The following is a 12,545-nucleotide window of genomic DNA, read 5'->3' as shown; positions in this document are numbered from 1 at the left end:
CTAAGGGGAGAGCTTGGAGTAACAGCTTGGGATCATGGCATTTCACCAACTGATAAACGCTTTAACAACCAGTGTGACTGTCCCAGTGTGTTTTAAAGGAAAACCCCACAGTTGCCCAACCCCACTGAGCTTTCCTGTAGAAAGGGCAGGTCTCAGGCATATCACCCCAGACCTAAGATGCACCTCCTCAGTGTCTACCCTCAAGGTTGCTCCTAAAGAAGGCAACAAGAAGGAAAGCAGCAACCTCAGACTTCCTGCTCGATCCCCTAACTCGAGTGCCTCCTTCTTCCATTTCTGTGACCGGAAGTCCAGCTCCTGGGCTTGGAAGAAGGAATGGAGAAGAAGGAAAAGGGTGGCGGTAGTCCTCTTTGCCTTTGTTTCTTTCTTTGTGATGGGGAGAATGTTTCTATATTCTAGTGTTTTTTATTTCTCCCATATCTTTTTCATTAAATCATCTGCCTGTGATGCCCTCTTGTCTGCCACATTTCCTCCTCCCAGGTAGAGGAGGTGAAGCCAACTGCTGAGATTGTGTCTTGGGCAAAGTAGTGGGTCTGTCAACTGCTCATGGGTGAACAGGGCATTGCACCACATGGAATCTGGCTCTTGTCCTCAGGCTGCCTCAAACATGGCAGCATACTGGAATTCAAGACTCTAACAATGGCTGGGAGGCGGGGCAGTGAAGCCGGCAGCCCTGGTACATGATTCGGGACAGGTTTGGTTTTCTGGTGGCTCTGTCTGTCCATCTGGCCGAGGGTGCCCTCATGGATGACCCAGCCAGTCAGGTGCTCCTGGGCCTGGTCTTACCGTCCCAGCAGTTTATGTACATGAAGGTGCTCCTCCAGGTAGGGTATGAGCTGCTTTCTCCAACAATAGGACGAAATATTTTGGGGTGTCAGCTTCCTAGTCTCATTTATTATGCTCAGCATATTGTAAGCATCCTTGGGAAGCATGGGTTGTTCACAGGCTTAACTCCAACACTGTGTTCAGAGGTCCTTGGAACTGTGGTCCATGGTAAAGTTTCACAGCATTACCAAGAGTGTGACAAGGCTAAGGAATTAGGATCTGGAAGTGTACAGAAAGAAGTGTGATCTTCCTTTGACCAGGTTATCGGGGAGATAGTCTGAAAGGTGATGGCTGCTTCTGCGGCTACTGTCATCACACATCCCTTCCATGTGATCACTCTGAGATCTATGGTATAGTTCACTGGCAGAGAATCCAATACTATGGATTTGCTGACTCCATAGCAACTATCTATCAGGAAGAAGGCATCCTAGGATGTTTTGTGTTTCCACCATGAATGAAATGAAGAGTTACTCCCAAGCTGCCACGGAATTTTTGTCAGTATGTTGACTTCTACCTTTGTGCTTGTCTCTAATCTTATGGCTGTCAACCACTGTGGGCTTCTTGATGGATGCTTCTCTACTCCCTAGTATATTCTTGGATACATGGCTGGTGCATCCTACAAAGAGGGGGAAATATGAGTCAAGGAAATAGCTTGTTTTTCCAGAAGTTCCCCTTTGGGAAGACTTACTGCTGTGACCTGAGAATGTTCATTTGAAGATGTGGGGCAGGGACAGTGACATTTCTCTAGTCCCAGTTGCACAGAATTATAGGACAGAATATTGATTTCCATATTATTGCTTTGAAAATAATCATTTGATCTTGGGAAAATGAGAAAAAAAGACTATGAGGTCAAAAAGGATCGGGCCAAAGTGCCCAGACTTGCCTCTTCAAAACTAGGAATAATATACACACTGGAGAAGACAGTAAATTACAAAAGCAGCAGTATGGAATCTAGGAATTAAGCAGAGGTGTGATAAAAAAAAATCAGAGAAATAGAATTTACAGGAAAAATGAAGTGTGACAGGAAAAAAAAGAAGTCTTATGTTTTTGATGAGCTAAGCAGAATATGATCTGAGTGAAAAGTGCTCGTCCATGGAAGATGACTGGTGAGAACAGTGTCATAAAATGAACATTAGTTGGCAATGATAAGTGCCTTAAAATGCCTTTTACAAAGAGAGAAATGGAAGGAAAACAAGACATGTCACTAGGCCTGTAAACCCCTTATAGAAAGCTCCTAAAAGCAAAAAGAGAAAAGGGAGAACATCAAGTTATCATCCTACGTATCCTTACTAGGAATCTTTTGGGGACCAATTTATTTCTTCTTTTGTGGTGATGCCTCACACTTTAGATTTAGACCAATCCAAAAGTAAATAGTTTTTTCTGTGTGAAATATATTTTCAATCATTCTGATTCTGAAGGAAATTTTTTTCCCTTTGGCTATTTTTATACACCAGTTACGGAGGAATTGCTTTGAACTGATTCCGCAAAATGCATCTTTTATGTCCGTTTTATATTGTAGGTCATGACAAAGAACAAATAAAAACAAAACCTATTGCTCTAGCTATTTCAAGGGATTTGGGCCTGGATAGAATATGAGTTCTGAATTCAGCTTGAAGCAGTTTTTTTTTTTTTTTTTAATCTTATTCTCAGGTTGTATCTTGTTTTCATATGTAGCTTCTCTTTAAATGAATGTGAACTTCACCAATGAAAAGGATTGCAGACTTGTGTAGGAAGGTGAGTTGATATATCAATTGGCCTAGTCCCCTGGTTTCAGACAGAATGTATTCAAGCAAGGAATAATTCCTTCTTATAAGATATAAAAAATAATTAAATCCTGAGTCTCAAAGCCACCTCCATTGAAATGTGATGTGTGTGCCCAGTCACTCAGTAATTTGTATGACTCTGTGTCCCCATGGACTGTAGCTCACTAGGCTCCTCTGTCCATGGAATTTTCCAGGCCAGAATACTGGAGTGGGCTGCTATTTCCTCCTCTAGCAGATCTTTCTGACCCTGGGATCAAACTTGCATCTCTTATATCCTCTACATTGGCAGGCTAATTCTTTACCACTAGCGCTACCTGGGAAGCCCTCCATTGGGGTATATCTCCCTAGTTTGCCTGGGATTAATATATTTCATTCTGAAGCTGGTCAAACTTCCTTTCCGGTTAGTAGTTTTAGTTTGTGCTTCATAGTTGTAAAATGATTAGCATTATAGTGCTTATTTTGGTAATAGGCTTATGGCCATCATTAAATAGTCAACAAATACTTTTTGAACAGTTGCTGTGTTAAGGCAAGGCATTGCCGTAGGTGTTGTGGGAGACATGAGACTGTATAAAACACTGTCTTAATTCAGAACCTACAATTTTAGGGGGGAGAGGGGAAGATGGTTTTATATGGCACATGTACTTACTATATTAGGGCATGGCCTTTCTGCATAGGCTTCCACATAGGTTTTATCAGCTAGTTCCTCTCTGCAGTGGTATCATGAAAAAAGATAATAAAAATCAGTGCCTCTCTTAGATTATTGAAGAAGCATATGAGGAAATTTTATATTATGTATTATTCATAATGTTTTTGTGTGTATAACTTTTTCTTCTCAGCTAAACGAACATCTGTGAGGAAAGTTAAGTTTGACTTAGATATCCTTACAAGAACCACATTCTTTTCGCAAAACAAAAACACATGCTGATTGATTAACCACAGAGCTAAACTCAATGCCAAGATAAATGCATAGCCTACATTAAATGATGTGCTTCTCATTGCTTAGTGACTGTGAAACCTGGACTCAATTATGCTATTTCTTAGACAATGTAGCCAGAAGAATTAACTAAAATGTATATGGACAAAGAATTTATCAGGAGGTTAAGTGCTATACTGAAGGCAAATCTTTTTTTTTCTTTTTGCAGTTACATCCATGACACATTTAAACCTTAGTAAATCAATGTTCAAAATGTTCAAATTGTTGGTACTATTCTGATTAAGAGTCTCAAGAATGTCTTCATTGTAATGGTGCTGATAACCCCTTCATCATATCCTGTTCTCTGCTTTTGCTGTCAGTGTGCTACAGACTGATATAATATATCCTGAGTCTGATGTTAATGCCCAAGTCACATGTTTAAAATGTGAGATAACATTTGTTGGAAACCAGATAATGAACAACAATGCAGTGAGCCATAGTCAATATATTTGGTAGTTTTCCCACACTTAAACCTATCCCTGTAATTTCCTTGTTAAGTGAGCTAATGGTGTTTAACCAGAAACCCACATCCCAGCCAAAATAAAAATTATCCTTTTTTAGAAACCTAGAACAAAAGAGAATATATAACCTCTTTAGCTAGTCTATTTCCATCTCTAAGAACTTTCTTTGACGAGAGTTGTTTCTTGGGCCCGAGTTTTGCCATTCCCAGTAAAGTCATTTTTAAAAATTCTATCCTTGATAGAGGTAAAAGTGAGTAAATTTTTCTTTGCAACATAAGCAGTAGGTGTGTACACTTATATGGCTTCCCTAGTGGCTCAGACAGTAAAGAATCCACCTGCAGTGCTGGAGACTTGGGTTCACTTCTGGGTTGGGAAGATCCCCTGGAGGAGGGCATGGCAACTCACTCCAGTATTCTTGCCTGGAGAATCTCCACGGACAGAGGTGCCTGGTGGGCTACAGTCCATGGGGTGGCCAAGAGTAGGACAAGACTGAGCGACTAAGCACACAGCACACATACATGCACACCTATGTCAATAATAAATATCTCATGCTCATTATTTAATATAATGAATCTATTAAAGTCATTGATTTAGCTATCATTAGGCATGTAAAAAAAGAAAAGATGGAGCTAAAACTCTTTGTCTGACATTGTAAAAGGCAATTCTTATCTTTTCTAGAGTTATAGATGTCATTTTTGAATAGAGTTATTCATGAGGATCAACTCACTTAGGATTAAAGGGTATATTCCACAGAAGACATTAGATCTTTGATGTTCAAATCTCTTATTATTATTATTTTTTTTTACTGACAGTCTCACAAGGACATTATTTACGGCTGAAAAAAGAAATATTTATTTCTTATAAATGTTTTCACCAATGACTTTATCTAAAAAGTTTCTTTTTAAAGAGCTGTACTGGTGAACATTTTGCTTTTGTACCTACATCAGTAGCTCTTTTCTCTCTGATCTTGCAACAGTCAAAATTCCACTTGTTAGAACAGAATCAGAAAGTTCAAGGCCTAAAGAAATCTAACACTGAATAAAGGAATATAGAAAATAACAGATTTTAAAAAGAAGGGACTATAAAGCATATAATACTCTGATTCAACAATTATAATAGGTTCCTTAGGGGAAAGAGAAACAAGAGGATTCATCTGCGTGTTTGCATAATAAGAGTTAAACAATAAAGGTAGGCAAATGTTATGGACTTTGTGTTGACAGTTAAAAGCAACTACAGTGTACAAAAATTTGCTGTTACAGAAACAGACTCATAGACATGGAAAACAAACTTAGGGTCACCAAAGGGGGTAGGGGGGTGGGAGAGGGATAAATTAGGAATTTGAGATTAGCAGATATTAACTACTATATATAAAATAAATAGACAACAAAGTCTTACTGTATAACACATTGAATATCTTTCAATAAACAATAGTGGAAAAGAATATGAGTATGTATATATGTAAAACTGAATCACTTTGCTGTACACCAGAACCAACACAACATTGTAAATCAACTATACTTCAGACGAGATCGGGCGCGTTCAGGGTGGTATGGCCGTAGACTCAGCTATACTTCAAAAAAAAAAAATTGCCGCTCCAAAACTTTGCTTAAAGAAAATCATTTTATTGGATTTATTCTACCGACTTGTCTTCCCAATAAACTTCATTTTAAACACATAATTTAGTACAAGGTAGAAATCTAAGCTCCTTAGTACTGAAATAGATCCTATCAAGTGTTTGAAGGTTTTGAATGCAATGAAAACATGTATCAGAATTTGAACAGCTTATTCTAACATCATTACCATTATTTACTACATCATCACCACAACCATCAAGTATTTATTGAATACCCAGAGTGAGTTGATTACACTTAGCATATGGAAGTCTATTCCTAGGAATTTCAACTTAAGAAATTAAGAGCAAACAGAAAGCCCTTGACAGAGAATTTGAGTCAGGGAGGACCTGGGAAGAAGAACACTGCAAGATGCTGCAAAACTCCTGTTCATAAACACTTAGGAAGGCCAGGAAGAAAAGATGGGCTTCTACAGTGAGAAGGAAAATATCCAATATGCAAATGACTGTGACTCTAGGAGCTCCTGTCCTTCTTCTGTGGCTGGATCTCTTTGTTGGCTGCCTTGGGAGACTTATAAGAACAACAAAATCCAACGAAGGAATTTTCAAGGGGTCAAAAATAAAGGAAGGGAAAATCACTGAAAGACAAGAACTTGCAGAAAGTTGAGGGAACTATTTTGAGGAGATTCCAGGGAAACTCAGCCTTCCAAGGAGAATTTTTTTTTCATGTGCCTCTTTCATTTCATTTTGCTCTGTTGCCTCACATGGTTGTCGCTGGTGTAATTTCAAATGAAAACAAAACAAAAATAAACAAACAAAAAACATCCTCATCAAACAGCGGTGCAGAGTCTGGGGAAGTCTTGCAGCTGGTTTTCAAGAGCCCTTAATGCGAGCCCTTAAGTGGTACTTCCCTTGATGATGTTACCTTGGTTACAGACACACACAATCCAGTTCACATACACTCATTTCAGCAGTGCCTTATGGGCAACATACATGAGGGATCAAGCTGTCAGATAGAGTACTTGGTAAAGAAAATTAGGTGCTGTACTGTGGAGCATTTCTACTCAATTTACTGATAACCTTATCAAGGACATCACAATGCTCAGATCCTTACTGCAAAGACTCACTTCTTGGTGGTATTTACATGGATATTGTCCATTTCTGGCTCTTGGGGTTGGTTATCCAGTTCTTCATGTGGCCAGATCCTGACACAGAGGTTTTTATCAATCAGAACCAGGTGATGACCTAATACAGCAAAGATGATCAGATAAAATACAGTTAAATTTGAATTTTGGATAAACAAATCATTTTAGCAAAAGTATGTTCCAAATATAGAATGGAGATTCTCTATTTTAATTGACTAAGTCTGGCAACCCCAAAACTGTCTTCCTGAGCTTCCTTTCTTGTTATCTTGATTGGTGTTTTGGGTATTGCCAAACTCTTTTAATGTACACATACAATTTCTTGCTTTACTAGTAAAAGACTAACAACATTCATTGTATGTGGATTTACTGATTAGAATGTAACTTTGCCTGATTTATAGTTTGTGTGTGTGTTGGAGTGGAAGAAAGGATCTTATTATCACTGCCATATACCCACAGAGGCTGTTGAGATAAATTGCATTCATCAGAGTTGTTTAACGCAATACAAACCATTGACGGGAGGCTAAAGGAGGAGTATAAATGGGTTCCAATAAAATCACTGTAAAGTAAGCTGAAATAACTTGTATCAAGGAAAAGGTGAATAGGAATTCTACTATGGGAGAAGGGTAATTTTGGAGAATGGAAAACTTTGAGAACAAGGCAGCCTGGGAAGCAGAGTTCTGCAGCAGGGACTTAAGAAAATCACAGGTGTTTTAGAAAAACACAAGGATGCTTGAGAGGGTTGCAGAAAGGGAGCCAGGAAGATGTCAGAGAAACTGAATATTTCGTGTGTACGGCTGGCTGTCCCTGCATGGGGAGCTGGATTCCCTTTCCCCTGCTTGCTTCTCCTATTCTCCTTGATTCTTTGGTCCACCTGATTGAGTTTTTTTTTTTATTAATACTATTATTTAACTGCATTTGGGTAAATAGAATCAATTTTGTGGTCCAGCTGAGAATCTCACCATATAACATTATCTTTATGAGATGGGGTCTGAATTTCAGACAGCTGACATAAAAACAAAATGTTAAAACACTTCCTGGTCAGAGTGCATGTGTAGCTTATCCACCGGGTGGGTCCTGAATCCAGGCAGAAGGCCTGGTCTCACAGTATAATATATTATATTGTATGACACTGAATACATATCAAAAAGAGATCTTACAGATTCAATTCAATCACGTTAAAGAACTCGTTGACTACCTTTCCGGAAATACAAACAAAATACTTTAAAGAAAGGTGGAATAGGGAAGATAGTGCAGAATTGTGCAGTGTTAGATATGGAGGTCAAAGGTGTAAGACCTTTCTCTGACTTCTGGACGTTTACAAACAACTACAAAACGAACCAAGCTATTATAAAGCAGAGAGTTAATAAGGAGAAGAGATGATTCATGTGGCTTGCAAACATAAAGTGCTGTGAGGGTTCTTGTAGAATGGCTTTTGGATTCCTGACACCTCCTTCTATCCAATATTAGGAATATCAGGTAAAGGAAATTCAGTCCTTCAGGAACTCAAGAAGGTTAAGTCATGAATTCCCGGGGCCCACGTTAGCCATAAAACCTTGGGCAAGTTCACAGCCTTCAGCCTCAACTCCCTCCTTTCTTAAGTGGGGTTTACCAATATCTATCTTTTAGGGTTACTGAGGAGATTATTAATAAAAGCCGATTCCCTTGCGGCTCAGCGGAAAAGAATCTGCCTGCCAATGAAGGAGACGCAGGTTGGTTCCCTGGGTTGGGGAGATCCCCTGGAGAAGGAAATGGCAACACACTCCAGGAGAATTCTCTCCTGGAGAATTCCATAGACAGAGGAACCTGGTGGTCTACAGTCCACGGTGTCACAAAGAGGCAGACACGACTTAGCGACTAAACAACTACAAATAGTGAAGCTCCTAGCATTGCGCCTGGCAGAAGTAGGGGCTCCATAAACCGTACTTATTGCTACTTATCTGACTGAGAAAGGAACACTTTGCGTGGGGCTACTGTACCGGTTCCTACTTATGGGCGCGGCTAAGAGACCAAAACCGTAGTTTTCACCAGGAACAACCTGCGGCCTCGGACTTGCGCCCCTCGCCCCAACCAAGGACCAGAGAAATTCGGGCTCTTTTAGAGAAAACACTGCCCCGGTCTCTTCTCTGGAGGGAATAAGGAAGAACTGCCGCGAAAGCCCGGACAGCGAAGAGAGGCAGAGAGACCGGGTGTCTCAAAGGGGTCTCGTGAGCCCGGACGCGGGCCAGACCCGCCCCCGCGGCTCGGCCCCCGGCGCCCGAGCGGAGGCGGGGAGGTGGGCGCGCAGGGGCGTCGCGCGACGGCTCGGGTTGTCCGCGCCCGCCGAGCCGGGGCGGGCGCATCTTGCCGCCCAATCCCCAGCCTTAGTCGCGGCCTCATGAATAAGCAACAAAGCGAAGCGCCCTCCCCCTGGCGTCCCAGACCGCGGAGGGAGCCGCCACCGCTGCAGGGGCCGCCGCGGGGATGCCGAGCGCGGACGCCGCCGCTCTCTTCTGCGCGCTGCCCTGCTGAAGCTTCACAGGTGAGGACGGGCTCGGCTTCCGCCACTCGGGCGGCCCCGGCTGCAGACGGAGCGGCCGGCAGAGACGGAGCCGGAGTCCCGAGCGGCACGGGGCCGCCCTGGGAGCTGTGCGGTCGGAGGAGCTCGGCAGCCCGGGGCGCGCCAAGCGTGCGCCCCGCGCCGCCGCCAGAACGCGGTGCCCCGGCTCGGGGTGCGCGGGGGCAGCTCCGAGAGCGTGGGGCGCGGCGCGCAGGCCTCCGAGGACCAGCCTTACTCCTCTCTTCAGCCCAGCCTCACGGCTCCGCACCAGCGAGCGGGCCTTTGTGCTGCCGGAGCTTGCAGGGCTGGCTGCTTTTGTGTGGGCTTTTCTTTCTTCTCTCCCTCCCCTCTCAGTCTCACAGCGGTGGTAGAGAAGTTCCCGAAGACTCAGATCTGCTCCTTTGAAAGCCTTGATTGCAGTGTCCCTGACGCCAGTCAGTGGTCAGCAGCCGAGGAGTGGGGGCTGCAGTGGTCACCGAAGTGTGTTACTTTGCAGAGAACAAACAGTTGAGTGTTAGCGCAGGGATGTCACAGAACCTCCTTGCTCAGACCCTGACCGGTCCCCCAGGACACGGCAAGAGGATGGTCCTTGGAAAGGTCACTTGATTGGAAAGAGGGCCTGCGGGTTAGACTCCAGAATGATTGTAAGGTGCTACCTGGAGGTGTCCACATGCCTCCCGTGCGTCCGGGTCACTGATGGAACCCGACTTGCGTACATTCCGAACGTGTAGAGCCTGGCTGGCGGAAAATCTGCCAGGCGCTCAAAATATAGGACCCACTGGAGTTTGGAGTTCTCAAAGACGAGAAATCTTTGCCTTCCCAAGCAGATGCCAAGGATCGGCCAGGATCTTGGATCCTCATTTTAGTGTAGAGCTGCAGTGGAGGAGAGGATTTAAAAGCTGATTTAAGAGTCTGCCTTCTCACTGTGGAAGTTTTAGTTTGCAACTTAAGGGAATGGGGGAGTGGCTCACAAGACCATCCGAAAAAACTCGGAAGGATTTTTGCCGTAGGGAGCAAAATGTGTGGCCAGAATTTGCACGTCTCCCCTCCTTTGTGAATTTTCTTGATCACAAGGGATACTATTGGGCTCCAAGGAGTCTTGTTTAAACACCTACAGAGTGAGTCGCTGACCCGCTTTCTCCTTACTTGCCGGCAGAATCCCACTGTAGCATCTATTGGAAGAAACTCAAAACTAGGTGAGCTTTCACAATATCAGAACATACAATAGAAATTTAAGGGTAGCCTGACTTACTCTTATGCATGAGGTACAGTTGTTATATTTGTCATATTAATGAACCAAGCACTTATGCAACAGACTTGATATTGATTGTGTTTATTCACAAAACTCCCAAGACTCAGCAAGTCTAAGGTAGCTACAGCAACAGAGCCAATTAAGAAGATGTGGATGTCTTTGTTTTCACGGGAGGTTCTTAATATTATATTCGGCATTTCCTGCTAGCCCTTTCAATATCATAATTTGGTTTTACAGAAGTAGTTTGATGCTAAACATAAGTATAGGATTGAAATGTGGAGGATGGGCTTACCTGTTATGGAAAATTTCTACTCATTACCTAAAGGTGGTCTTCACTATTTATTCTGCAGGTGTTTGCCTGAAAACTTGTGTAAGGAATTTTTTTTTTTTTTCATTGAATTCTGTTTAGTCTCACTTAGGGAAGCTGGCTATTCAGAGAGAATAATCTGAGTTTGATCTCTGTAAAATGAAAGCTTACTCTCTAATTAAGATGTGTAGTCAGTCCTGTTTTTTCACGTAGTGTTTACTTGGTGATTATAAGAAAAGTATCTGAATCAGGTTTCAGCTTGAAATGCTAGATATTTTGTTTATTCCTTGAAATGTTTGCCTGGGGATTACTTTCTCCTGCCAGCTAGTATTTAGAGATCTTTTTAAGCAAATGAGGTTTGTGAACTACAAAGAACAGAAATGAAGTGTCACATTGGCTTGTTGAAAGGAACTGTATAATGGATGGACAGGAGCTTGTTGAACAAGATTGATTAGGATGGAATTCTGCAGACATCAGACAATTCCCAGGTCACTTTGTCTACATGAAAAGTTGAAAGGGGAAGCTTCATGGAAATGGCTTGAGGGGAAAAGGATGTTATGGATCTTTCAGACTGCTCACATTTCTGTATTTTGAGGGGAGTGCATGGTAGTACTGCAAAGATTGAAGGCAGGAGGAGATGGGGACATCAGAGGATGAGATGGTTGGATGACATCACCGACTCAATGGACATAAGTTTGAGCAAACTCTGGGAGATGGTGAAGGACTGGGAAGCCTAGTGTGGTGCAGTCCATGGGGCTGCAAAGAGTCAGACATGACTGAGCGACTGAACAACGACAATACATCTTAAATTGCTTGATACATAAACATTTTTTTCAAACCATGTTTATGTCTGTTATCACCGATTTGGTCCCTCTTCCATCTTGAAGAAAACAGAATGAACATTATTATCTCCATTTTGCAAAGAGGAGACTGAGTTTCAGTGATTTGCCCAAGGTAGAGCTGGAAGTCGAAGCCAACTTTTAAATCTTTAAGTCCAGCTTCTTTTACCAGGAATAGGGTGATGCTCTAGAGTGATACACACTGCTATCTTCTTTTGTCTATATTGCTAAATTGTAGAGAATAAAGCTTGTGGGTTTGATGTGTAGAATTTAGTTGTGGTCTGCAGGAATGGTAAAGCACTTTGCTGGCAGTTGCCAGAGTAACCATCTCGACCTCAGCCTACTTACCTCTTCCTTGTCAGCCTGATGCCTCTTTCCTCCTGTGGGTTACTTTGTGGTTACTCTGTTCTCTCTTCTTCTACTGTGGTTGAACATGCTACTGAAAGGATCATCTGTCATCCCAGTCACTTAATTTATAGTGAAGGATGAGTGGGGTCAGATCATCTTAAAGCCAATAAATCAGGTCAGTAACAGTCACCCAAAGCACAGTAAATCAGAGATGGGGTACCTTAATGCTGTGTGCCAGAGCTGGGTTAATAGGGTCAGAGTCTTGATAAGCTCCACTTCAGACCAATGGATCAGTGTTGGCAATGAGAACCTTAACAATTAAAGGAAAGTAAGACAATGACAAATAATCATTAAGGAGCAGGAAAAACACAAAATGGAGATATTAAGACAAAGAAGGGAGAGAGTTTTCTTCTTCCATTATCAATCAAAGAATTACTGTTACTTAATTGGATTTTGAAAGGTGAAGGGGTAATTGGGAAGCAAGTTGACCTGAAGCTCTGAAACTTAT

At 42.3% G+C, this 12,545-nt stretch overlaps 1 protein-coding gene and 1 pseudogene across 1 annotated transcript in view; both read left to right on the top strand.

Moving 5' to 3' along the window:
- Positions 1-761: 761 nt before the first annotated feature.
- LOC136172423 (mitochondrial carrier homolog 2-like) lies at positions 762-1,558 on the top strand (annotated as a pseudogene).
- Positions 1,559-9,182: 7,624 nt separating this feature from the next.
- The window catches only part of ARMH4 (armadillo like helical domain containing 4), a 143,441-nt gene continuing 140,078 nt past the window's right edge, over positions 9,183-12,545 (top strand). Inside the window, exon 1 of the mRNA XM_065940544.1 lies at positions 9,183-9,273. The gene's annotated coding sequence lies outside the window, so the exon portion shown is untranslated. The remainder of the gene's footprint in view (positions 9,274-12,545) is intronic.

Source organism: Muntiacus reevesi, chromosome 7, assembly GCF_963930625.1.
Source record: "Muntiacus reevesi chromosome 7, mMunRee1.1, whole genome shotgun sequence".
In the NCBI taxonomy this organism is placed as follows: domain Eukaryota; kingdom Metazoa; phylum Chordata; class Mammalia; order Artiodactyla; family Cervidae; genus Muntiacus; species Muntiacus reevesi.
Note: the sequence above shows the minus strand (reverse complement) of the source record. Positions and strands in the feature narration are given on the sequence as shown.